The sequence below is a fragment of the Scyliorhinus canicula genome, chromosome 18 (assembly GCF_902713615.1).
Source record: "Scyliorhinus canicula chromosome 18, sScyCan1.1, whole genome shotgun sequence".
Taxonomy (NCBI): Eukaryota; Metazoa; Chordata; class Chondrichthyes; order Carcharhiniformes; family Scyliorhinidae; genus Scyliorhinus; species Scyliorhinus canicula.
The window spans coordinates 54,534,747-54,562,643 of NC_052163.1; the positions used below are offsets into that span (position 1 = coordinate 54,534,747).

The 27,897-nt window shown below is 46.0% G+C and overlaps 1 long non-coding RNA gene across 2 annotated transcripts; it reads left to right on the forward strand.

Annotated features, from left to right (window-relative positions):
* LOC119953771 lies at nucleotides 1-27,824 on the forward strand. 2 transcript variants are annotated; one of them, XR_005458098.1, is made up of 6 exons: nucleotides 1-152; nucleotides 316-403; nucleotides 1,878-1,959; nucleotides 7,991-8,098; nucleotides 22,945-23,253; nucleotides 27,398-27,824. It is a non-coding gene; the product is annotated as an uncharacterized LOC119953771 (long non-coding RNA). The 2 variants fall into 2 exon arrangements; XR_005458097.1 differs by having other exon boundaries at nucleotides 1-403.
* Nucleotides 27,825-27,897: the final 73 nt, after the last annotated feature.

Sequence of the window (27,897 nt, forward strand, 5' to 3'; positions counted from 1 at the left end):
TGTCTCTTCGTTGCTAACTTTCTTCAAGCTCATTGGGGTATTCATGATATAGTAATACTCCGAATGTGATGTGTGGTGTTGAGGCAGTTAATCAGAAATCTCATGGTGCTTAAAATGCTGAAAAGCTATTCTGTGTTTTGAAACACTGGAATGTAAGAAACACATTGTGAGGATCTTGTTTACTTTGTTTTATTTTTTACTCATTTACGTGGTGTGCGTGTTACTGGCTAGGCCAACATTTTTTGCCCATTCCTAGCTGCCCTCAAGGTGGTGGCTGAGCTGCCTTCTTGAACGCCTGCATTCCATGTGTTATAGGTACATTCACAGTGCAGTACAGGAGGGAGTTCCAGTTTTTTGATCCAGCGACACTGAAGGAACAGCAATATATTTCCAAGTCTGGATGGTGAGTAGATTGGAGGGGAACTTCCAGCTGGTGTTCCGAGGTATCTGATTCCTTTGTCCTTCTAGATGGTCATGTTTGTGGGTCTGGAAGGTGCTGCCTAAGAAGCTATGGTGAGTTCTTGCAGTGCATGTTGCAGATGGCATACATTGCTGCCACTGCGTGTTGGTTGTGGACGGATTGAATATTTGCAGAAGGGGTAGCATCAAGCAGGTTGCTTTGTCCTGGATGGTGTTGAGCTTCTTGAGTATTGTCAGAGCTGCACTCATCCAGACAAGTGGGAGTATTCCATTACACTTCTGACAGTGTGGTGTGGTGATGGTGGATTTGGTGTATGTTTGTTTCATAGTTTGAAGTGGTTCTAACTTGTATAACTTTTTCTGGGTAACTATTGATGGTACAAAATCAGAACTATCCAGCATTTGCAACTTAAATCACCATTTATGGATGATTCCCAGTGCAGGGCAATTGACCATTGGAGGTTTGCACCTTCCAGGCCAATGCCAGCACCTGGATACTGAATGGTGGATAGGCTTTGGGGAGTCAGGAGGTGAGTTACTCACCACAGGATTCCAAACCTTTGATCCGCTCTGGTAGCTACAGTATTTACATAGCTGGTACAGCTCAGTTTCAATGGTCAATGGTAACTCCCAGGGTGTTGATAGTGGTGGAAATGTCATTGAATGTCAAGGGGCAATGGTTTGATCTTCTCTTGTAGGAGGTAGTCATTGCCTGCCATTTGTGTGGTGCAAATGTTACTGTGAAAAGCCCCTAATTGCCACAGTCCGGTGCTTGTTCAGGTACACAGAGGGACAATTCAGAATCCCCAAATTACCTAACAGCATGTCTTTCAGGACTTGCGGGAGGAAACTGGAGCACCCAAAGAAAACCCATGCAGACACAGGGAGAACGTGCTGACTCCACGTAGACAGTGACCCAAGTCAGAAATCGAACCTGGGACCCTGGAGCTGTTAAGCAACAGAACTACCCACTGTGCTACCGTGCCAATAGCTTTGCTGATGACCCTTTCCAGAACTTTACTGATAATCGAGAGTAGACTGATCGGGCAGTAATTAGCTGGGTTGAATTTGTCCTGTTTCTTATGCGCAGGACATACTTTTCCATATTGCAGCGTAGATGCCAGTATTGTAGCTGTACTGGACAACTTGGCTAGGGACATGGCAAGTTGTGGAGTGCAAGTCTTCAGTACTATTGCCACTAAATTGTGAGGGCCCATAGCCTTTACAGTTTTCAGTGCCTTCAGTGATTTCTTGATATCACATGGAGCGAATCGAATTGGATGACGAATGACACCTGTAATGCTGGGGGCTTCTGGACGAGACCATGATGGATCATCCACTCACCACTGCTGGCTGAAGAATGTTTTACACTGTTTTATATAATTTCTAAAAAAGCACTTCCTGCTTTCAGGAATGAGAAGCAGATGATTCACTGTCTCTTTTTTTCTTTTTAACAGTGGCTGTGTGCATCTTTTAAATGCAGAATCCACTAACGTAAGAGATGATAATGCAGCCGAATCTAACCTACTTAGCGCAAAGGTAAAAACAAACCTCAATCGATCACCATAAAATTGAATTTGATAGTAAATGCTGATTATTTAACATAGGCAAGGAGCTTATTATTCACTGGCATCCTGGTTGTCATCCAATATCTTACTACAAATAACTGAATCGGAAATGATGCACACAGGATATCATATATCAATTTCAGTGCCACCTAATCAGAGCACACATTATTATGTATTCATCTGTTCAAAGGACCCAGCTTTTTCCATACTTACATTAACACAGAGATTCAAATGTAATGGTCCAAAATGCACTTGTCTTATTCTCAAAGGTGTTAATTTAAAAACTGTATTCTAAATGCATTACAACAACGTATTTATATAGCCACTTCAACATAACAAAATGGACCATGGTGCTTCACAGGAACCGTGCAGGCAAAATTAAACAGTAGTACACATGAGATGAGATGAGGGCAGATGGCCAAAGTTTGGTCAGAGAGGTAGGGGAGAGAACCTCAGAACTTAGATCTGAGGCAGCTGATGGCAAAAGGAATCATGAGATTGAAAAAATTGCATTCAGGTGATATTTTCTCCCCAAAGATGTTGTTTTGTTTTGCAAAGTCATTAAAATAAAACATTAGGCTTTAACTTCTGAGCTTCAGATCATGGTATCTGGGGGGTTTTACCCCAAAAATGCACTGAGGACACTTCTAACCCCTGCCCCCGAAGTATCTAGAAAATTTGCCTGGGAAGTGCAAACTCCCAGTGGTCAATCGCCCACTGGAAACAATCCAAAAATAGCAGTATAAATCATAAACTTTAGATGGTTCTAATTTTGTTGCACCCAAAGTTACCCAAAAAAAGCTAGAATAGTTCGAACACTTCTAACTATTGCACAAATGCCCACCAACTCCAGTCCCAACTCATTCATAGGGATCCCCTCACACTCTCAAATCCTGATGGGGCTCCCCATCTCCATGGGACACCTACCAATGGGACTCTCTCACCTCTTCTCCATGACACATCCCATTCCCTCCCACAAAACTCTTGCCTCGACCTGTACCGCACCTCTGACTATCCCCTAGGCTGGGCCCAACCAACTGGAGCCCTCCACACAAGACCCGACCAGCCCACCCCATTCCCTCCCTTCCCCTCCCGCAAGGCCTGACCCTACCTGATTGGCTCGATTGGACCGCATACCACCCTAACCCAAAGCCTGACTCAAGCCAACCACCATCTCTCCCCTCAACATGGCCAGGCCTGTCTTGACCCAACCCAACCAGATCCAGCCACCTGCTCAACAGAGCCCAACCCTAACCCCACCCAACCCCCCCAAGGTCTGATCTGATCCTCCACACCCCCAAGGCCCGACACTACCCGATTGGACCACCCACCCAGAACTCAAGGCCTGGCTCGACCCGACTGACACCACCCTCCAACACTCTCACTCTCTCCAAATTTTTGCTTCAACCTCGATCTGGGGGGGGGGGGGGGGGGGGGGGACACAGGCAATGAGATGTCTGGGATGCAATTCAATTAAGAAAAAAATATCTCAGGACTGAATACCGCTGTGAGGTGTTGGACTGTGCTGTCTGGGCATAGTTTGCTGCATTTTTTCATCACGTTTAATTTCTAGAGGCTTGCAGCTCCCGGTGATAAATCCGCAGAAGCTGTTCATCTTGAGGGAGCCCATTAGAAGTGCCACCCTGCAGCTGCCATTTTCTCAGCGTCCATCTTCTTCCTGCTCTCCCCAACAGTGTTCAGCTTTTCTCTGTGCAGACTTCATGTTGACTGCTCATTGGTTGTGTCCCATTCTTAGTGTTCATTAGCTGCATGTTTGCATATCATGAAATCCCCGGTGCTCCCTTGAGTGTTTACTTAGTTGTAGTGTATTTACATTAACCCCTTGTGTATATACAGTGATGCATATCACCACAGCTATCTACTTCGGCTACCCACCCCCAGGCATTCGCGGTACGCTCACCATGGATTCTTATCACTATATTTGAACTATTTGTCCGAAAAAGACTGCTAATACATAAGAACTAGGAGCAGGAGTTATCCATCTGGCTCCTCGAACCTGCTCCGCCATTCAATAAGATCATGGCTGATCTTTTTGTGGACCGAGCTCCACTTATCCGCCCGCTCACCATAACCCTTAATTCCTTTACTATTCAACAATCTACCTATCTTTGCCTTAAAATCACCCAACGAGGTAGCTGCAACTTTTTCACTGGGCAGAGAATTCCACAGATTTACAACCGTTTGGGTGAAGAAGTTTCTCCCCAACTCAGTTCTAAATCTGCTCCCCTTATTTTGAGTCTATGCCCGCTCGTTCTTTTTTTATCCGCCAGTGGAAACAACCTCCCTGCTTCTATCTTAACTATTCCCTTCATAACTTTATATATTTCTATCAAATCCCCCTCATTCTTCTAAATTCCAATGAGTATAGTCCCAGTCTACTCAGTCTCTCCTTATAATCCTCTCAATTTCGGAATCAACCTCTGAATCTCCTCTGCACCCCCTCCCGTGCCAGTACATCCCTTCTCAAGTAAGGAGACCAAAACTGTACACAGCGCTCCAGGTGTGGTCTCACCAGCTCCCTATACAGCTGCAACATAGCATCCCTGTTTTTAAACTTCATCACTCTCGCAATGAAGGACGGAATCCCATTTGTCTTCTTAATTACCTCTCCACCTACAAACCAACTTTTTGTGATTCATGTACAAAGGTACCCGGGTCCCTCTGCACAGCAGCATGCTGCAATTTTTTACCATTTAAATAATAGTCAATTTTGCTGTAATTCCGACCAAAATGGATTACCTCACATTTACAAACATTGTACTCCATCTGCCACACCTTGGCCCACTCACTTAAACTATCTATATGCCTCTGCAGACTTTCAGTGTCCTCTAGACACTTTACTCGACCATTCATCTTAGTGTCATCTGCGAACTTTGACACATTATACTTGGTCCCCAATTCTAAATCATGTATGTAAATTGTAAACAATAGCAGTCCCAAAACTGATCACTGAGGCACACCACTGGACACTGATTGCCAACCAGAAAAACACCCATTTATCCCCACTCTTTGTTTTCTGTTCATTAACCAATCCTCTATCCATGCTAATAGATTACCGTAACGCCATGCACCCCTATCTTATGCAACAGCCTTTTGTGCGGCACCTTGTTGAATGCCTTCTGAAAATCCAGACACACCATCCACCGGTTCCCCGTTGTCCACCGCACTCATAATGTCCTCAAAGAATTCCAATAAATTAGTTAAACATGACCTGCCTTTTATGAACCCATGCTGCGTCTGCCCAATGGGACAATTTATATCCAGATGTCTCACTATTTCTTCCTTGATGATAGATTCAAGCATTTTCCCCACTAGAGAAGTTAAGCTAACCGACCAATAGTTACTAGCCTTTTGTCTACCTCCTTTTTTAAACAGTAGTGTCACATTTGTTGTTTTCCAATCTGCTTGAACTGCCCCAGAGCCCAGCAAGTCTTGGCAAATTATCATGCGCGCATTTGCTATTTCCCCCGCCTGGGATGCATTCCATCAGGGTCAGAAGATTTGTTTACCATTAGCCCCATTAATGTGTCCAACACTACCTACTTAGTGATTTAGACCGTGTTTAGATCCTCACCTGCCATAGCCTCCTTGCCATCAATTATCGGCATGTTATTTGTGTTTATCACTTGAAGACCAACACAACATACCTGTTCAATGCCTTGGCCATTTCTTAATTTCCCATTATTAAATCCCCCTTCTCATCCTCTCATCCTTCACCTGAAGAAGGAGCCGTGCTCCGAAAGCTCGTGTTTGAAACAAACCTGTTGGACTTTAACCTGGTGTTGTAAGACTTCTTACCATCCTCTAAAGGACCAATGTTTACATTAATCACTCTTTTTTATTTGATATATTTGTAGAAACATTTGCCATCTGTTCTTATATTCTGAGCTTGTTTACTCTAATAATCTATCTTACTTTTCTTTATAGCTCTTTTCATGGCTTTCTGTTGACATTTAAAGATTTCCCAATCCTCTAGTTTCCCACTAATCCCGTTCAATAAGGTTGGGACAGGCTGTTCCTGGTCTTTGAGAGTAGGCTGATGTTTCAGGATCTGCAGTTGTCGATTTGAGCTTCCCCTCTTATAGAGTACTGGTTCTGGTCTTTGGGTCATCCCATCCGGGGTAGTCTCTCGAAAGTCGACGTTGAAGAACGTGTAAAGGTAGAAAGAGACCGGGGGATCTAAATTTTCCTTTTTACACCCCTCTCTGTGCACTCCCCGAAGATTTGTGACCTGTGTCCAATACTAGTATCGGTCGGGGGCAGGAAAGTCCAATGAGGTGGCTTTTCCCCATATTGGGAGGTGGGAGAACAGGATTTTGAACCTTCAACTGTTAGGTGTTGTTCTGGTCACGGCATGCCTCTAGCCGCCAACTGAGCTGCTGCTAAGCCTGTGCAGCATTCTCCTAACAAAGCAGATTCTCTGGCGGTGTAAACAGTGGTTTATTCTGAAACAATGTGGCATCACTGGAGGTGAAACAACAGTTTATTCTGAGACAATGTGGCCGTTAGCACCTGGTCAGCCAGTCCCAGGCCTGTCTGCTTTCGACGGGAAGTTGATTATCTAAGGCCTGGCTGCATGAATGCAATCTGTTCCAACTCTGAAGTTTGCAAATTGCAGAGTCCAGCTATGTTTAAACTTGGCTCCCACATTTCAGGTTTTTATCCATGTTCAATAAAAGACAATAGCAATATTTCTGTAAAGGTCCTGGAGGTCATGGGTCATCTGACCACACGGTTAATTCGCCAACCAGAGTGATATTGCATTCTGGGCTCCATCCCGGCCAGAAGTGCATTTCGTGACTACTGCCGGGTCTGCCCAGTACACATGCTTAATGGACACAAAATTTAGTCCTGGTAGCTGCAACCAAGGATTGGTTATGCTCACTTTAATGACAACATCAAAGGGTATAGTTATTAGAAGAGATATACAAAATTATGACAAGTATACATTAGGACAAAAAGGGTTCAGAGATTCCCAATGAATGCCTAAAGTTTGTTGCAGACTGTGACCAATGACAGGTTCATTTTGTTGGCCTTTGAGCAATAAGAAGTCATTCATTTTAAATTCATACTAAAAACATAACGGAAGAATATTTTTGTGCTAGGACAAAAATTTGAACATTTAAGTTGGAACTGGGTGAACACTTGAGGAGAAAAACTAAAAGACTCTGAAGTAAAGAGTGAGGAAATGGGATTAACAAGCATTGTTTTAAAGCAGAGATGACACTATTATGAACACTGCTTGAGCTGAATTGCATCATGTTGTGAAATTTATAAGACCCTAAACCAAAGAAATGGGGATTCAAATGGGTTTGGAGTAGCTACAGTAGTTAGGAAAATCTGATAAGGGGAGTTAGAACCAACCATTGGATGTTAGGATTTACAACTGACCTGGTTCCATGGTTATTTGTCAATGGCAGATTTTTAAAAAAATTTGAATGTGGGTGAAATAAACTTTTCAAATAGATTCAACATTGGATTTATATTCTGTATTGTTAGAAACATTACGGTAGGGGTTGGCACAACTTCACAAAAAAATACTTTAAGCAGAAAGCTAGCAGCTCAGGACAGGTGAGTTGTCTGGAAAGGACTCCAGGGCCACACATAAGGCCCATACACTTATAATTTCAAGTGTTTAATCACCCCAGGACAAACAGTTTTCTCATCATTCAATATTATCTCTATTCAATGTTAAAGAATGGCTGGTTAATTTTATATTGCATTGGCAGATAGTACTGTCGATTTTGGGATTGATGTATCGGTTATTCATGATATGGAAGGGGGAAGGAGTTGTGCCCCCAAAGCTAGTGATTTGAAACAAACCTGTTGGACTTTAACCTGGTGTTGTAAGACTTCTTACTTGGTTATTCGTGGCTTTTGGAGATAGATCGCATGGTAGTGAATTTGATTGACATCTGTTTCTGAAATCTTTACAGAGTGAATGGGGTCACTGATTGGGTGGAATTCTTGTTGGTTGGCAGGTCAGTGGGTGGACACCTCTTCTTACAGTGGGATCAGCATCCGCCTACCATCTGCCCACCTTCAGTCTTAAAGCCAATGGGTGAAGATGTGTATTTTTTCAAAGGCAGGTAGGTGTGCCAAGTTAATTGATGTTACAGTAAATAAATTCTTGTTTGAAGTCTATATCCAGAGAAAAAATGAGCAATATTGATATTTTTATGCATCAGAAAGCATGGACAAATATGTATTTTATACTGTTATACTGTTTATTGTTTATATATCTGTCTTGAGTAAATAAAGCCAGAAAACTGCAGCTCAATTTACTAAAAGTGCAAATTCAGTCAATCTTTCCATTAAGGAAGAATCACTTGTTGGTACATGCTGCATTTCTGCAGTGTTAGTACAGTGTAAAAGCTTTTTACTATGGTCTTCATTCCTCACAATTATCTACCTAAATATTGGGCAGAAAAAGGTGTCCTCCACTTGTAAACAGTTGAATGGTTTCTTACAGGAGTAGTTAGTATTGCTGCACCTGAGGAACTAAAAGCACAAATGACGGGCTAGCACCGGCGCCGACCAAAACGCCTGCCGCCCGCGTCGAAAACACCCCCCCCCCCTTCCGGGGGGCTAGGAGTGGCGTTTCGTGAAACTCAGCAGCCAGGCTTGACGCTGGCGTCAAGACGGCTCGCCGATAATGACGTGGCCGGTGGCGCCAAATGACGTCAGCCACGCATGCGCAGGTTGGCCGGCGCCAACCCGCGCATGCGCGGTGGCCGTCTTCCCCTCTGCTGCCCCACAAGATCAAGCCGCCACGTCTTGAAAGAAAGAGGGGAAAGAGTGCGTCTCTTAGAGACGCCGGCCCGACGATCGATGGGCATCGATCGCGGGCCAGTCACCTCCTGAGCACGCCCGTGGTGCTCGATCCCCTCTCCGCCCCCCATAGGCCCCACACTTACCTGTCGCGCGCTGTTCACGCCGGCAGCGACCAGGTGTGGTTGCCGCCGGCGTGAACCCGTCGGGGTCGTCAGGACGCTCGGCCCATTCGGGCCGGAGAATCGCTGGTCGCAAGGAAAAACGGCAAGCGGCGATTCTCCGAGCGGGGGTGGGAAAATCGCGGGGGGTGTCAGAGCAGCCCTCCCGTGATTCTCCCACCCGGCGTAGGGAGCGGAGAATCGCGCCCTAGGTGTTCCCACTCGAGGTGAAATTCCTTGGTCCTTTCCAACCCGATTTAGGGGGTGTTTGCTGGTGTGAGGTGCACGAGCACTGAGGAATTGAACATAGAACATAGAACACTACAGCGCAGTACAGGCCCTTCGGCCCTCGATGTTTTGCCGACCTGTGAAACCATCTGAAGTACTCCCAAAAGTGGGGCCCGGTTTATAGCTTACCAGACTAGGAGTGTAACAAGTAAGAGGCAGCAGCTTGACCGATGTGCAACACAGGAAAAGATAGTGGAGGGTGCTGGGCCGTTGTTGCCTGCCCAGTTGCCTACCGAACAGTTTGTGGACTTTTTGAATGATAAGTTCCAGCAGCAGATCACCTGGTAATGGTGGTGGAGCCACTAAGGACGGCTATTGAGGGAGTGGAGCAGAGGCTGGAAGTGCAGGGTTTGGCACTCCAGATGGTGGAGGAATTGGTGGGGGAGTATGAGGACCAGCTGTACTCGCTGGAGGCGTCGATGGTACCCGTGGCGGATAGCCATAAGGAGTTGAGGCAGAAGATGGAGGAAGAACTGTCCCCTCAAAGTGGATCAAGTGCACAGGGCGCTGAGGAGGAGGCGGTGGGGGGGGGGAAGCTGCTGAGGGTAATGGTGCGGCTGCATTGTTTTCTGGATAAGGAGAAAATATTGAAGTGGACGAAACAAACAAAAAAGTGCGCCTGGTAAAGAAACGTGCTGAGGATCGACCAGGACCTGGGTGCGGAGTTGACCAAGCGGCGGGCCTGTTATAATTGGATCAAGGCAACCCTCTATAAGGAAGGGGTGAAGGTTGGGGTGCTTGTCTGTGGGTCACACAGCAAAATCAAGACTTTTATTTTGACACGCCAGAGGAGAAGAGTAAAATTCTGAAAGATCATGGACCGGGAGGTGTGTGAGGACACTGAACTTTGGAGGTGCTAAAGTGGGGAATGTGGGTTTACACAATGAGCAAATTGCTGTACTTAATGAATATGGTTGCAGAGTGCGTGAGTGTATTTTTTTTTTTGTTTTTTACTGGTTTGGGGGATCTGTGGGTGGAGGGTAGTTGTGTGGAAGTGGGGTAGACGGCGGCTTCGAGTGGAGGTCACCATGCTAGCTGGTTGGCTAATTAACGGGAATGAAGTGGGGGGTAGACCTGTGGTGGGAGTGGGGCAAGGGGGAGTGGTGGTTGGGTTTCCTTTGTCTTGTTTATGGGGGTAGCAAGGTGGTGTGGGGAGGGATGCTGACATGGGTGGTGTTGGAGTGGCACAGTTGGTAAGAGGAGATGTCAACAGACAGCTCACGGAAGGACCAAGGGTGAGCCGGGCATGGACCTGGGGGAGATGGCTAAAGAGGGGTTATGGCTGATCAGCGAGGGGGGAGCCCCCCCCGACCTGATTGGTTATGTGACGTATGGGTTTGAATCGCCCCATTAAAAGGTTGTGCGTTTTTGCACAATTAAGGAGTTTGAAGGCAGACATTGTGTTTCTTCAGGCCACGCAAAGGTTAAGGAAGGGCTGGGTGGGACAGGTGTTCCACTCAGAGCTGGAGTGGTTAGCACTGTTGCTTCTGTTTGGTGGCACCGTGGCACAGTGGTTAGCACTGCCGCCTCACAGCTCCAGGGTCCTGGGTTCAATTCCGGTCTCGGTTGACTGTCTGCATGGGTTTTCTCTGGGTGCTCTGGTTTCCTCCCACAAAGATGTGTAGGTTATGGGGGTTGGCCATGCTAAAATGCCCCTTAGTTTCTAGAAGGTTAGCTGGGGTTACTGGGTTACGGGGATAGGAAGGAGGTGTAGGCTTAAGTAGAGTGCTCTTCCCAAGGATGGTGCAGACCCGATGGGACGAATGGCCTCCTTCTACATTGTAGATTCTATGATTCACAGCGCCGAGGACCCGGGTTCGATTCCCGGCTTGCGTCACTGTCTGTGCGGAGTCTGCACGTTCTCCTCATGTCTGCGTGGGTTCCTCTGGGTACTCAGGTTTCCTGCCACAGGCCCCGAAAGACATGCTTGTTAGGTCAACAAGAGGGTGGCCTTTGAAGTCGGTAGTATTATAACCAATCCTGGGGGATGTTCATGATGGTTAGCAGGAAGCTAGAGGAGATGCCTGTGGTGCTAGTGAATGTTTATGCCTCAAATTGTGATGATGCGGATTTCTTGAGGTGGATTCCAGGGAAGATTCCAGACTTGGACACACACCAGCTGATTTTGGGGGAGATTTTAATACGGTTCTAGATCATAGGTTGGACTGGTCATGCCCTAGGTCCCTGAAGGTTTTGACTACAGCGATGGAATTGTCAGGCTTTATGGACGGATGGGGGCGTGTGTGGGCCCGTGGCGGTTTGAGAGGCCAAGGGCAAAGGAGTTTTTGTACTTCTCGCACGTGCACCAGGTGTACTCACAGATGATTTATTTAAAGAAGGTTTGTTGACAGGGGTGGTTGGATCAGAGTATTCAGTGTCATGGGAGTGTCCCTTTAAGAAATGTTTTTTGTCTTATCACATGGCTTCAGTGATGTCATTTTGTGGGTGGAGCTGGGATGTGGCTCTGGGAGTTGGTTTTACTTTTGCTTTTGTTTGAACGGGTTTTGTTCTGTACAGGTTGAAAGAAAGTTTTTTCTCTCTCTGCATTTTAAAAGCTGTTTCCAGACTGCATGATAACTTGAAAAGAAATAACTGTTTTCTGGAAGAAATTCAAACCTGCTGTTTTGGAAAGGAAACAAGAGCATCTTTACCAGGTCTTGAGTGCTGTGTGCTGGGCCACACCTTTGTAGACGGTTTTCTGGTTTATGGGATCTTGTTATTAAATTGGAACAGCTAAATAGGGAATTTTCCTGTCCTCTCCCCCTCCCCCTGCTTCCCCCTTTCCCCCATCCCTTTCCCTCTCTCCCCCACCTTGTTCCACCTTCCTAGGGTCTGCGTAACAGCACTCTTGGGAGATGTGACTGTGTTGGCATTGTCAGCAGGTCACTGTGGAGGGCAGGCGAGATGATAACCTGCTGAAAGTTGAGTGATGGTGCTCCTCAATCTGTGCCATAGTCTAACTCTTGTCTGCCTGTTGAGTGCGCCCTCACACCCATCATGGTGTGCTTGGGTTGGGGGTGTGGTTGGGGGGTTGGGGGTTGGAGGCTGGGCAGGGCCTTGATGGTTGGCCCGCATTGCAAAATAAAGTGCCAGAGGGGTCATACTTCTCAAGTGCAACGTTTTTTATTGCTGTACATATGTGTCTTCTGTGCACCACCTTCCCTACCCCTCCCCCTAACACTTCCCCACCCCTCATTGAACCTCACTCCCTTTATCCACACGCCCTTCCCCCCTCAGTGCCTTCTCATGTTCCTCGACCTGCTTAGCCCTCCGTGCTCTACTGGTGCGCCTAGGTGTGTCCCCAGGATGCCCCAGGGGTGAAGGTAGCCTGCTGCGTACAGAATCTCCTGGCCTTCGATGTCCCTGGCGGGCATCCTCTGTGGGCCTTGGGGCTGGAGGGTCCCGCCCCACTTGCCTACAGCACATGCCCCTCCCCCCCGTGCCATCCTGTTCCGGGTGCTGACTCCGAGACGCACCATTGTCTGAGGGATGGGTCCCAGGCGCAGCCGGGGTGGCTCCCAGCATCCCCTCCTTCCGGTCGGTACCCATAGAGCCCTCGGATTCACCTCGGGACAGAGGCCGCTGGAGCGAGCTCCAGCTGCCTCTTTGTCATCTGGCTCTGCCAACCCTGGCATCTCCCCAATGTATGCACCATGGTGTTGATGCCCTCGGCAATGCTCCTCAATGATGGGACGTGCTCTGGAGTGTCTCGGCAATGCCCACCTGCGACTGGGACTCTTCTGTCAGCGATCGGGACATGCTCCAGAGCGCCTCGGCTCTGCCCACCTGAGACTGCGACACCTTACCCAGCAACCAGAACATGCTTTGGAGGGCTCAGTAATGCCCACCTGAGACTGGGATATATTTTGCAGTGCCACCTGGAACAGGGACATGTTATTGTGGTGCTCTGCCATGGCCGTCACAGACTGAGCACGCCTTGGACAACTCCACTCATGCTGCTGATGTGGTGCACCAGGCTCTCCATTGCGGTTGCCACCCGAGCAGTGTTGGCCTCGGTGTCACGCATTGCAGGTGCTATCTCCTGCACCTGTAGCCTCTGGGACTCCTCCAATCGTTTATGGATCTGCTGGACCATTGCTGACATGCCCCTCTGAATATCAATGCTGGAACCTGTCGACTGCATCAGCTTCTGGTAAACCTGGTTCAGAGGCTCAGCATCTAACTGGGACCCGACTGGATTTTGGGATCCAGCAGTCTTCCGACTGCTGCCTTGCCTGCACGACCTGCCTGTGCATCCTGCCTCCATCTGATGTGCATCAGCAACTCTGTTGTGCTCATCAGAATGTACCCCAGAAGCCTGTCCACTCCTGGTGCCTACCAAGGCATGTGTCCTTGTACTGGTGAAGGTTGGGGATGAGAGCTGTTCTGCAAATACAGTGATCTCCTCCGGGGGGGTGGGGGGGGGGGGGGGGGGGGTGGAGATCACCCCGGATGGGCTGGCACCATCGGATGGAGATCCTGTGGAGAATGAACATCTGGTCTGTGGGAGGGATGGGTCATTCTGAATGGCATTAACAACTCATATGTGACAGGTCATCTGGGTGAAGCTGGTGGATCCTCACCTCTACGTCGGTGACCTATCTGTTTTCCACTCCCGCGACCACCAGCTCCCTTCGGGGTGAGAACAATGATGCCCGGCACCCTGCTGCCTGTCAGGGCCCTTTACCGTAAGTTGTGGGCCAACCTCTGCTTCAGGGGCACAGAGAGGGCATCGTGAGCTGCACCCGTCATTCATTGTGAGGTGGGAGGGTTGCATTGGAGTGGGGCTGGGCCGTATGAGAGGGATGCAGAGTATGGAGGGGATGGAGGGATGGGGAGTATGGGATTTGGAGAGTATAGGTGAGATGGGTAGTTTGGGGTGATGGGGAGTATGGGGGGATGGGGTGGCGAAATGTAGCACAGTGGTTAGCAGTGTTGCTACACAACGCCAGGATCCTGGGTTCAATTCCCTCTTGGGTCACTGCCTGTGCGGAATCTGCACGTTCTACCAGTGTTTGAGTGGGTTTCTCCGGGTGCTCCGGTCTCCTCCCACAAGTTCTGAAAGACATGCTTGTTAGGTGAATTGGACATTCTGAATTCTCCCTCAGTGTACCTGAACAGGCGCTGAAGTGTGTCGACTAGGGGATTTTCACAGTAAATTCATTGCTGCAGTGTTAATGTAAGCCTACTTTTTACACTAATAAAGATTATTATGTATGGTGGGGGGTGGGGGGATCGACATCAGCGACACGGCTGAACATGGGTGGGCAGGGGCACGGTATGGTGCTGGGCGGGGGCGATGCCAGGGGGCTGGTGCCAACCTATTTATGTGGCCCGGTGGAGGTCATTGATCTTCTTACGGCACTGGGTGCCAGTCTTCCTGGTGATGCTCCCTGAGCTGACAGCTGCTGCCACTTCATCCCAGGCAGCACTGTCTGCCCGATGGCTGACCCATCGAGATCCTCGGCGGAACAGGGCATCCTATCTGATCTCGACCGTGTCCAACAATCTGGCCAGATCGACATCCCTGAATCATGGGGCTCGTCTCCTCTGTGGCATGGCTGTGAGCTGTGTGGGATTTGCTCTCAGGATCAGTTTAAGCTCCACTCTCCTTTGTTAGCTGGGGTCTGGCGAGACCGGTCCTGACGAATCAGCTGGCGGGACAGTCATTTGTGGAATGAAGCCCGTGGGGCCACATTAAGTGGACCAATTATCATTTGATATCGATGACAGCCTTGCCAGGCCGAGTGTCGGGAAGCCTTTGACAGTTCCCGCTTGCTACATGCCTAGAAACGTTTCCATTAAATTGTGCCCAATCCCTTGACTTGGAACTATATCACTGTTCCTTCACTGTCGCTGGGGAAAAATTCTGGAAATCCCTCGCGACCATCACTTTCTTAGGGGCAATTAGGGATGGGCAATGAAAATGCTGGACTAGTCAACAATGCTAGGGAGGTGGGGGTGTAGTGGTATTGTCACTGGACTAGTAAACCAGAGACCCAAAGTAATGCTCTGGGGACCCAGGTTCAAATCCTGTCAATGCAGATAGTCCTTACCTGGTCTGGCCTACATGTGACTCCAGGCCCGTAGCAATGTGGTTGACTCAACTGTCCCCTCAAGGACAATTAAGGATGGCAGTGAATGCTGCCACAGCCAGCGATGCCCACTTCCCATGAACAAATTTTTTTAAAGCCCGTGAAAGAATTTTTAAAATGCTGAACATTATTGGTATTTCTGCCCGCTCAGTAAAATTTATATGTACATCATATTAACAGAGGAGTGCAACATGCGGAATATGAGATTTCAGAGTCAACGACAACGTGCATTTATATTGCACCTTTAATGCAGTAAAACTTCCGAAGATGCTTCACAGGACTGTTATCAAACAAAATAACAAGATACCAGAAGAGATGACCAAAAGTTAGCTAAAGCATTTTAATTACCATCTTAAAGGAAGAGAGGCAAAGAAATGTAGAGGAGAAATTCCAGAGCTGAGGACCTTGGAAACTGCATACATTCTGAAGAATGGTGATGCTATTAAAATCAAGGATTCACAAAAGGCCAAAAATGGAAGAATTCAGTTACCTTGGAAGGTTGTGGGGTTAAGGGAGATCACAGTGACTCATTGCCAGGCTGGGACAGTAGCAAGTGCGCATCGTGGCGATGGATTAATGGGACTTGGTGCAAGTTTGTATACAGGCTGCAGAGTTTTGCTTGAGCTCAAGTTTATAGAGAATGGAAAATGGGAGGTCAGATAGGAAAGCATGAAATAGCTAGGTCTAGAGGTAGCAATGACATGGAGGAAGGTTTTAACAAGAGATGAACTGAGGCAGGAATAGTAATGGATAGTGGAAGTATGTAAATTTTGTGATGGCATGCAGCCAATATTTAGTCATTTAAAATATAGTTGCTGTCACTGTACATGTAACACTGTTCCAATGTATCGGTTTTTGAATTAGATTTTAACATGCAGGTGCATAAAGTTTGCAACAGGAGTTTGACAAATTGAGTGAGCGTGCAAAAATGTTGCAGGTTGAATATAACATGGTAAAGTTTGGAGATTTCCACTTTGGTAGGAATAAAATAACACGCAAAATGTATTTTTAATTGAGATCGGGAAATTTGATGTTCAAAAGGATCTGGCTACACTAATCTTAGAAAGCTAACACGCAGGTACAGCACCCAATCAGGAACCAAATAAGCAAAGCAAATGTTATATCAGCTTGAGGAAATATGTTAAGACATTAGAGGGAGTGCAGAAAAAGGTTTCGGGGATGAGTGACTTCAGTGAAAAAGATAGATTGGAGATGTTGGGAGTGTTTTCCATGGAAAAGAGAATGTTGAGGGTATATTTCACAGAGGTATTAAAAATCATAAAGAATCTGGACAGAGTAGGTGGGGAGAAACTGGGTGAGATTTCCAACTCGTCACGCTGGTCCCGCCACTGACGCACCCCCGCCGTGAGTTCCCTGGCGTGGCTTGGAATCAATGAGAAATCCTATTGTTAGCGATGGGACCAGAAGATCCATTCTCCGGCCAACGGCAGGCCACCTCCTACTCCCGAGAAATATACCATTGGGAGGCCAGAAAATCCCACCCAGGGTTTCTACAAGTGGAAGGATCAAGAAGAAAAGGACACAGACTTAAGGCAATTGGCAAAAGAAGCAATAGACACACGAGTAAAAGCTTTTTCTCACAGCAATTGGTTAGGATCTGGAATGCACTGCCTGAGAGTTCAATGGAGACAAGTTCAGTCAAGACATTTAAGAGCAAATTGAGTTATCATCTGACAGAAAGTATCTGCAGGACTACCAGGAGCAGGCTGGGAAGTTGCACTGGGTAAATTGCTCCTCTGGAGAACCAGCGAAAAATGAAGGGCTGAATGCCCTTGTCCTGTAATCATTCTGTGCTTTTGAGGAATTCCAGTAAAAGAATAAAGGACTTACTGCCAATTGGAAAGGACCTCGGTGACAACACTCTTGGTACTGTGTATCACTTACATCTCTTTACCTAAGGGTCTACTTGCCTTAGAGAGATACAACAACGTTTCACTAAACTGATCCATGGAATGTAGGGATTGGCCAATGAGGAGAGATTGAAATCTTTATTTCATGGAGTTTAGATGAAGGCAAGTTGATCTCATTGAAATTAAGGATGTTAACAGACTAGATGCTGAGAGAATGGGGAGATGGGGAGTCCAGAACAACGTGCCACAGTCTCAGACTAAGTGGCCAACCATTAGGACTGATCAGAGGAGAAATTTCTTCATTTAAAGGATTGTACGCATTTGGAATTCTCTGCTGCAGGGAGCTTTGGATGCTTCGTCATTGAGTATATTCAAATCAGAGATCGACAGATTATTCAATACCACTGTGTCAGCCATTCAGTTGGAGGCAGGGTAGGACCTACAGCATTCAGCGCAGTCAGCAAACAGTTAATTTACTTAGCAAACCCATGGTGGAGGCCGTGGCGGCGGTGGGAGAAAACGAGTGCCCCCACGGCACAGGCCCGCCCGCTGATCGTTGGGCCCCGATCGCGGGCCAGGCCACCATGGGGGCACTCCCCGCGGTCAGATCGCCCCGCGCCCCCCCCCCCCCCGAGGACCCCGGGGCCCGCTCGCGCCGCCTGCTCCCGCCAGCACCAGAGGTGGTTTAAACCACGTTGGCAGGAGAGGCCTGACAGCGGCGGGACTTCGGGCCATCGCGGGCCGGAGAATCGCCGTAGGGAGCCCGCTGACCGGCACGGCACGATTCCAACCCCCGCCGATTCCCGGGTGGCGGAGAATTCCGGCCACGGCGGGTGCGGGACTTACGCCGGCCCCGGGCGATTCACCGACCCTGTGGGGGGTCGGAGAATTCCGCCCCAGGGCCGGGATTCTCCCCTACCCGGCGGGGCGTGGGGTCCCGGCATACCGGAGTGGTGAGAATCACTCAGGCGTCGGGCCTCCCCCCTAAAGGTGCGGAATTCTCCGCACCTTTAGGGGCTAGGCCCGCGCCGTAGTGGCTCCCGCTCTGCTGATCGGCTGGAACGGCCTTTGGCGCCCCGCCGACCGGCGCGACCGGCTGGCCGAAAGCCTTCGCCGGTCAGCGTGAGTCCGCGCATTTGCTGGAGCATCAGTGGCCGATGACATCACCCTGTCACATGCGCGGTGGAAGGGGTCTCTTCCGCCTCCGCCATGGTGGAGGCTGTGGTGGCGGCGGAAGAAAAAGAGTGCCCCCACGGCACAGGCCCGCCCGTCGATCGGTGGGCCACCGTGGGGGCACCCCCCGGGGTCAGATCGGCCCGCGCCCCCCCCAGGACCCCGGGGCCCGCTCGCGCCGCCTGCTCCCGCCGGCACCAGAGGTGGTTTAAACCACGTCGGCGGGAGAGGCCTGACAGCGGCGGGACTTCGGCCCATCGCGGGCCGAAGAATCGCCACGGGGGGCCCGCCGACCAGCGCAGCGCGATTCACGCCCCTGCCGATTCCCGGGTGGTGGAGAATTCGGCCATGGCGGGGTGGGATTTACGCTGGCCCCTGGCGATTCTCCAACCCTGTGGGGAGTCGGAGAATTCCGCCCCATGTCTTTTTAAACAAAGGTCCAGATTTTCCGGATGTTTCAGCATTCACCATCATTACCTCTGAAACTGGCCAGAACTTCAGGATTTAGCACATGGGCAGGTTAACATGAAAATCCTGAAGTTACAGACTGTCATTCACTGTTCCTACACAGGCTGTGTTGTGGACACCTTCTCCATCAACCTGCTCCCAAATCAGTTGGTATGGTGAGAACTTCCCCCTTTTCATTCGCATCTCGTTTCTCAATGTCCCATAAGAAGTTACATCTGGTAGTTCAATCAGATGTAATTGTTTTTTTAACCGTGAACTACTTTTGCTCTTTCATGGGATGTGGGTGCTGTTGACAAGGCCAGCATTTGTTACCCATCTCTAATGTCCTTTAGGGAAGGAAATTTGCCGTCCTTACCAGGTCTAGCCTACATGTGACTCCAGATCCACACAGCAATGCAGATGACTCTTAACTGCCCTCCTGAAATGGCCTAGCAAACTACTCAGTTCAAGGGCAACTAGGGAGTGCAACAAATGCTAGCCAGCCAGTGACACCCACATCTGAAGACCGAATAAAAAGAAAATTGCCCTTGAACTAAGTGGCTTGCTGGTCCATTTCAGAGAGCAATTAAGAGTCAACCATGTTGCCGTGAGTCTGACCAAGTAAGGAAGGCAAATTTACTTCCCCAAAAGGACATGAGGGAAGCTGATGGTTTTACAACAATGGTTTCATGGTCACCATTACTGAGACTAAGTTTCAATTCCAGTTTTTGTTAATTGAATGGATTTAAACCCATGTCTCTATCTAGAGCATTAGTCTGGGCATCTGGATTACTAGTCCACTGACCTTACCACTACGCCACCACCAACCCCTGAACTAAGTAATAATTATTGCTGAACGAAAGATCTGCCGTCGAAAAATAATTTTATGTTTGTGGAGTGTTCACAAACACTTTTGCCATTATGATTAATTGCTAGAATTATTTCTTTAAATAATCTTTTTAAAAAGCTTTTCCATAATACTACAGATTTTACCACCATCCCATGCAGTGGGTTAATCTTTAATTTGCTGTTTGTAAAAGATTTTCTCATTGGCTGTCTGTGAAAATTCTTTAATATGATTGACACTAATTTATTGAAGCAATTAGCTTTTGGTTATCAGTGTAAATTTTTTTTAAAAGATAGTTGCTTTCACTGTTTAGATTAGAAAGCAAAATATAAAGATTCACAGTTGAATATTGATGTGGTTGAACTGTTGTTTGTTACTTTTGTATGTTGGAACCATCTATTTCAATGCAGTAATACGTACGTTTCTCCAGAAAAGTTTTCTGAATTCATTCTTTTAATGTTTTGTACATAACAAAGCTCCAGTTGCTTTTAAAAACTAAGCGAATTCTCCCTTTTCTGCACTTCTTGGCCTGTGACAATCACTCACTTCATACCAGTGAAGAGAAAATTGTGGATTTAATGTTACACAACTGTAAAAACTCAGATAAGTCTTGGCACATTCTGTGAATGCTGTGATAATGGTCAGATTTTGTTATACAGTGCTGGCCCATATATAATTATTGGGATTATGCATTGGAATTTCCCTGTCAGCCATCTATTTAAAAGTACAGCACCCTCTACAGAACATGTGAAAGCTTTGTGAAGCTGGCAAATGACTGCCATCGCCTTAACCAATCATCAAGATATGTCAGTATTTAATTCAATGTCAATTCAGGTGTAGGTGTTACAAAACCCTGGGCCAGTGCCACAGGCCCTGGAGTTCCAACACAAGTGAATTAACCAATGCTTTGTATAAAGTTCCTGAGAGCTTTGGCCCTTGACTGCTCCAATGACTTACAGGCACCAGTTTTGTAAATTAAACACAATTATTTATTTATAACAACAATACTAAGCCAGCTAATCTACTAATCCCCCCTCTTTTACCGTCCCACCCTCTACCTAAACACACACAAGGCAAACACATGCAGAGGGAGGGGGAGGGGGAAAATAAAAAAGGCTTAATATGGGATGGAAGATGTGTGCTGATAGATTATTGATTTATTAATTAATTGATTTATTGATTTTTTTAGGTACTGATTGAGTGCATAGCTCAAGAGTGGAATTATTCAAAATGCCATGACTGTGAAAAGATAGCTATTGTTTCAGATAATGAATCAACTATTGAACTTTAGGATCTTGTGTGTAGAAATTCGGACAGTGTTTCAACAGAGGTTTCGTATAATGAATAGACTATTGTATTTCAGTGCATTTAGTAATAAGAATATAATAACTAATTAGTTACAGCTAGGTCTATGGCCAGCAGTGAATGATTCCGGATGGCTATCAGCCAATGTTTGATTAATAAACCATCCTCTAAGTAACTGACATCTATTTAAACAAATCAAGAGGTCTCAGCTGAGATTTAGAAAGCAATGAGAGTAAATAAGGGATTAGACTATTGATAGGTCGGCCTATACTACTGAAAGTAAGACCTCGTGCCGAGGTCGGCCTCCTGAGTTACTGTATTCCTGAATTCATGAATCATCCTACATGTTTGTTTTGAAAAGTGATTTCTTTATGCTTTTATGGTTAATGATTTCCTTTGCCATAAATTTGACCAACTCATTTATTATTTGACATTTTGTTTCAAAGTTTTGATTTAGTTCATATGCAAGTGTATTAAAGTTAATAATTAGAAATAAAGTTGTATTTTAGACACCTCCAACCAACCAGACAATCATCTCTCATCAGAATATAAAATAAGAGATCCTACAAGTGCCATTGCTTTGGATGTTGAAGTTGTTTTTTAAGTTGACTGTCCTTCCGGGAGTGATTGAGAACTATTGGTTGGATGGCTAATGAGGATCGTCTGGCTGGAACATTCAGTCTAAATCCCCTCTGGAGAGCCACTTTAACGTTTATTAACCTGGACCTTTACTCAAAAGATTCGCCTCAGGCCTGTGTAATTCTTATTTGTTTCCAACTCCATCAGAATGGCCCCTAGCTTTACTGAAGAAAAACAGAGTTCCCCTCATTGGCCGATAGCTCATTGGCCAACAGCCAAGTCCATCAAGATGGGTCATCACTGATGCCAGCACGTTCTGCTGGATTCCCTTTTTGTAGATTAAAGGTGAAGTCCATTTTGGTTTTTTTAATTTTAGAGTACCCAATTATTTATTTTTCCAATTAAGGGGTAATTTAGCATCGCCAATCCACCTAACCTGCACATCTTTGGGTTGTGGGGACGAAACCCACACAAACACGGAGAGAATGTGCAAACTCTACACTGACAGTGACCTAGAGCCAGGATCAAACCTAGGACCTCGGCGCCGTGAGGCAGCAGTGCTACCACTGTGCCACCGTGCTGCTGAAGGTGAAGTCCATCTTAAAGGTGCAGGCTTTATTAATTGTCCAGGTACAAAAATGATAAAAGCTGAAACAAAAGAACACACAGAAAATAGGAGGTTCCTTACAAAGGTGAAATAACGACAGAAAACAGGATTGGATCGAGAGACATAAATGAAATAGAAAGAATTAAACAAACCATAATTTACTCTTTATTTTCGAAAAGTTCTAACAATAATTGAAGTCTAAAGGAATCAGACTCCACACATGCAAAATATTAATTTTCAGCGCAAGAAACGTTGTTTGGCAGTGTTTTATGCCCGTGCAATGGTGCTTATACTTGAATGGACAAGTGATACCTTGTTTTCCTCTGGTGAGTTTAATCTATATAGAAAATAGATCAGCCTCCGACCATTCATTGTATTTGAATGATGAGTCAAGACAGTGAAATACTGTTACTGCCTAACCTTTAGAAAAGAAGAGCATCTGGGACAGTAACCTGCTGATTACTGTGATCACTGTGCTTAGTTGCATGTGTTGTCCAGTTTCTACACAAATAACACTGAACACTATTAGTCTTACTGTTTTCATCCTCCCTTATCCAGCAGATAACTTTCAATGGTTATAGAGTCAGGTGCTGCCTTAATCTTCCTTGTCTTTCACATAATAAAAATCAGCTTGACCAGCTGTAAGAATTAAAGATTTCTCACCTATGAATAAGACTCTCAATTTCCATGTCTTCGTTTTGATTTGTCCCTGTTTTATAAATGGAAATGTGCAAGATTATGCAATAAACTTTGCACTAGATCTAATGTTTTTGTGTCCAATTGGTTTTCAGGGATTTTCTCTCAGGCAGCGAGAGGACTTAGGATCACTCTGCTGGAGGTGAATGGAATATGCGGTGCTTCCAGCCATATCAGGCATGGTTATCGTGGCACCCGCACTGGAAAGGGTGCTCCTGCAGATGTTCCTTGTGCGCATTGGAAGTCCCCCAACTGGTACGATCATGACTGTAAAGAACCATATGGGCTGATTTGATGCAAAACTTACAAACTTGGACCTCACAGGTCTGTTCAACATATTTACTTGTCACTCAACTAGAGGGACCCACTGGCATTATTTGAAGAACCAGACATCTAATATGGAGGTAAGGTCATTTAGAATAACTTCTGCTATTAAAAAGCTTCTGGAAGTACCTGTGGTGTGTTTTTTGAAAATGTTTTGCTGAGTTCATGGATTTGGCAGAAAGTGTTGCTGCATCCTCACAGGTAGGACAGAGAATTATGTCTCCAATCCATTCCTAGACCTCAACAGGAAGCTGGAGCAAAGAGGTTGCAGAGAGGGTCAGCTCAGCGCAATGCCCTTTGCCAAGTTGGAGCAGGACTCCTCCTTGTTGCTTCAGAGTCTCGGGTGGCTGACTACAGGTACTTGGTGTGCACCTTCATCAATGTTCTCCTATGCACTCACCCCAATATGAAAGATGTGGGGAAGTCAAATTCAGCCGCACAAGAACCTTTGACAACAATATAGAGGAATCATGAGACAGTCACATTCCAAAATTACATTTACAATTGTACAGTAAAGGTGCTGAAGGAGCAGCAGCAGAAATTCTAGCAAAGCCAGCCTGAACTGGAAGAAAATCAGAAATAAACCTATGCTCTGTGAGCATTGAGATTGTTAAATTGAGATTGTTAAATTGAGAACAGAATCCTAAAAATTAAGGACAGAGTCAACTAGAATCAAAATGTAACAGGAATCAGCTACTTGTACCTTTAACATTTTGTCTCTTTAAAATTAAAACTGTTAACATTATTTCTTTACACTCAGATATCATTCAAAAAAAACTGATATTTAATCTCAGCCAATGGATGTAGGTGGTGATTTGACCAACTGGTTTGTGATTCACATGAGCATCCTCCTGTTTGGCTTCATTTAGTCCTATCTATGTAACTTTCTATTACTTACCCTTTAGTGTATTTATCTAGCTTTCCCCTTCAGTTTATCTATGCTATTTGCTACTCCTTTTGGTAGTGAGGTCCATCCATTTAAAAGTCAGCAGACCAGAACTAAATCCTTCATCTTGCCTCCATCTCCACTGGCATTCCCATCCCATCCCTTCCAGGTAAAGGACAACCTGGAGGATCAGAGACGGGTGTTTCTCCCATTCATACATGATTGTGTCTGAAGACATTGATCTTTGACCAGGGTGATGAGAGCCAAATACAAGAAGTCCCACTCTGATACTATTCGGCTTGACTCCACTACCTTTGAAACTCTATGGAGAGACTATTGCCTTGGCAGCATAGAAAGACTAACCACATGAAACCTTGTCTGCCATGACTGTTCACCTGGAGGAACATAGGTTAGGGGTAATGAGTTGACTTTGTTTCACCAACCGTGCCTCTTGGAGGCATCCACCTACCTCCCTTCATCCCTGTCTCTAACTGCAGCTTATGCCAAATGGCACAGAATAAACGGCAGCTCCACACCTTGCTTGGGTCTTGGATGTTATGAGACCCATGAGGCATAAACAAACCTAACACATATGGGCTTCACCATAGAGAAAAGTACACAAATGAGCATCTCTGAGACCTAGTTGCCTCATAATTATCACGGTCCCATTTAGTTGGTCACTTGTGTTGAACCTAATCTCCATCCACCCAAAAGGACCCTTCTCCCATTTCGAGGGATCTCACTGACTGATTAGATGTGTGGTCAAGGTCAGTTTGGAAAAATGGTGCCTATCACCTTTCAAACTTGCTCCGCGTGTCACCCATCAACCTCCTGCTCAATATCGCCATTCACTCTCCACCACCCTTGAACTTTCCCCCAATATCCTGGACCCATGATCCACCACCCCATGCCCACCTAACCCATCCTGTCTTCTGAACAACCTGTCCTGTCTACTCTGTGACTCACTCGATTCAACCTTCATCGACCAGACTCTTACCCTGGACCTACTACATTACCACATCCTACACTCTCCCCTCTGACTGAGACTGTTCCCTACTATCATCAATATCCTGAGCTCTCTCCCCAAACCACTGTCAATGCCACTAACCCCACCTTCCAAGGTATCCACTTCCCTCCCCAGCTTATTTGGTCACTCTCCCCATCCTTCTCCCATGAACCTGTCTCCCCTGCCCAACCTTCACTCCACTTTTCCAACTTATCCCGCTGTTCACCCCCCAACTACTTCCAGTCTTCACTTCCCCTCCCCCGCTCCTTATCCATCCTTGAAGCTGTATTTGCTCATGGGATTTGATTTTCATGAAGTTATGTGAGGTCCACAAAAAGGAAAAAGCAACATCTATGGATCTCAAATTCATGGAAGCGGTAAAGCTTGCCAGGTGCATGCCACGTTTTTACAATTATAAAACTGAAGGTTCTAAATTCTCACTGGTGAGGGACCTAATTTGAGGGCAAACGTAATTCCGGTGAGTTGACCATTTAATGAGCATGAATGAGATGCTAATGCATGTAAATAAGGCTCCTGGGATTGATCGGCAGGAAGCTTGGTCAACCTTTAACCGGCTTTGAAAGTCGAGAGAGCAAAGTTCCAACAGTCTATCCCATTGTCGGGAAACAGATTTTTTGCCTCCCGCCAAATTAAGTACTCCCCGATTCCCTCTGCTGGTGGGAGCAGATCATTCTGCCCTGTGACATTATTTATAAAACCCAAAATTGCATTTGTCTTATTAACAGCTCTATTGCCTTCAATAGTTTTGTGCACATATAAAATCAGCTAGACTCCCCAGGTGCCTCTGCTTCTGCATCCCATTTAGAATTGTATCCTTTATATATCACCTCTCCTCATTCTTCCTCTCAAACTTAACATTTCTCCGCATGAAAATTTAGCTGTCATGTATCTGCCCCTTTTACCATTCTGTCTATGTCCCTTTGAGAGTTATCACTATCCTCTTAACAGTTTATAGTAGTTCCAAATTTTGTGAATCCTGCAGAACTCAAAGTTCTATCCAGTGCACACAAGTTTAGGTCATTAATATTGTCGTGGGAGTGTCCCTTTAAGATATGTTTTTGTCTTATCACATGGCTTCAGTGATGTCATTGTGTGGGTGGAGCTGGGCTGTGGCTCTGGGAGTTGGTTTTACTTTCGCTTTGGTTTGGAGCTGGTTTGTGGCTCTGAGTGTTTACTTTTGTTTTCACATTTGGCTGATGTACTCAGACAGAGAAGTATCTTGGCCTGTCTCTCTATTTTCAATTTTTAAGAGTTATTCCAAGGAAGAAACCCAATGATTATAGTTACCTGCTGTTTTTGGTAAAAAAGGATTTTTTGGTTTATGGGATCTTGTTATTAAATTGGAGCAGTTAAAGGAGGAGTTTATAAAGGGTTATACATAGTGTACTGCAGCTGTGTAGGGTATTTATGTTTGTAGTTGATAATAATTCTTACTATGTGTGTTTATCAAGATGTTAACTAAATTTGTAGAATAAAGCTTGTTTTTTGATTAAAAGTGCCTAAGAACTCTGTTGAATAACACCTGCAAGGCAGGCTCTTGTGCTCACCATAACCAAAATCAAAAAACAGTTACAGGTCAGGTGAATTCCATGATATACTTTGATGTTTCCTAAACCCTGGCCTATCACAATATTGATTAAGAAAACTGTGGTCCCTTGGGGAGTCCACTGTATACCTAAATGCTTTACATGTTTATTGAAGACTTTAGGATTCCTTTTTTGTGTTACCCACTACTCTTCTCTCATGAAATCAGTCTTCCCTTTTTATGCTGTCTCCATTCTCATCTAAACTTTCTGTAATCAGCTTTAATCACTACTGTATGATGAATCTGCCATGTATTATGGTGGTGATATGCATGCACACATAAATGTATATAGTTGTATAAATCTATATAGTTGTATATCAGTGCATATGGGGGCTGTAAATCGCTGGCTTTTAAAGCAGACCAAGGCAGGCCAGCAGCACGGTTCGATTCCCGTAACAGCCTCCCCGAACAGGTGCCGGAATGTGGCGACTAGGGGCCTTTTACAGTAACTTCATTGAAGCCTACTCGTGACAATAAGCGATTTTCATTTCATATAACTATCAGTATGACCTCCGGCCATCAGGTTGCACCAGCTAGCGTCAGACATCCACCACGTGACTGGAGTGACCCGCCACTTGGTAGTGGGATAGTCGCACTTACAGTACCTCCAGGAGAATTCAAGTAACTTTGTCTCTATAGTAATCTGTTAGTTATCTTTCCATGTGTTGCCAATAAGTCATCATTCCAGTTAAACAACTATATGTTCTGTATATATCATTGCAACAGTGGGATCACAGAACACACAACATGGAGCTAGGAGTGCAGAACATTTGAAGGTCACGACAGAAAAGGTGAGACGAAATAGGTTGAAGAACGAAAAAGAGATTCTTCCTCCAACCTGGTGAACTCCAGCTATCTGCAACTCAACGCAACAAATGGCGGTGAAGTTAGAGATGGGAGTCTTAAAGGCACCACACCAGCTTCAAGTCTCAGGTAATGTAGTTGAAAACTGGCGCGTTTTCAAACAACAATTTAGACTCTATGTTTCAGCCCTTGGCCTGCAGGCACAGCCTGACGAGAGGCATATTGCATTGCTGCTCATGGTAGTAGGTCCTCAAGCAATCAAAATATACAATACCTTCGCTTTAGATAGTGAAGAAGAAAGCAAGAGCTACAATGAGGTGATAAAGTACTTTGATCGGCATTGCTCTCTGAAAAAAAATGAAACATTTGAATGTTGTGTCTTGTTATGCTCTTAGCGTAGCATAAGCGGCTTCCTTGTGGTG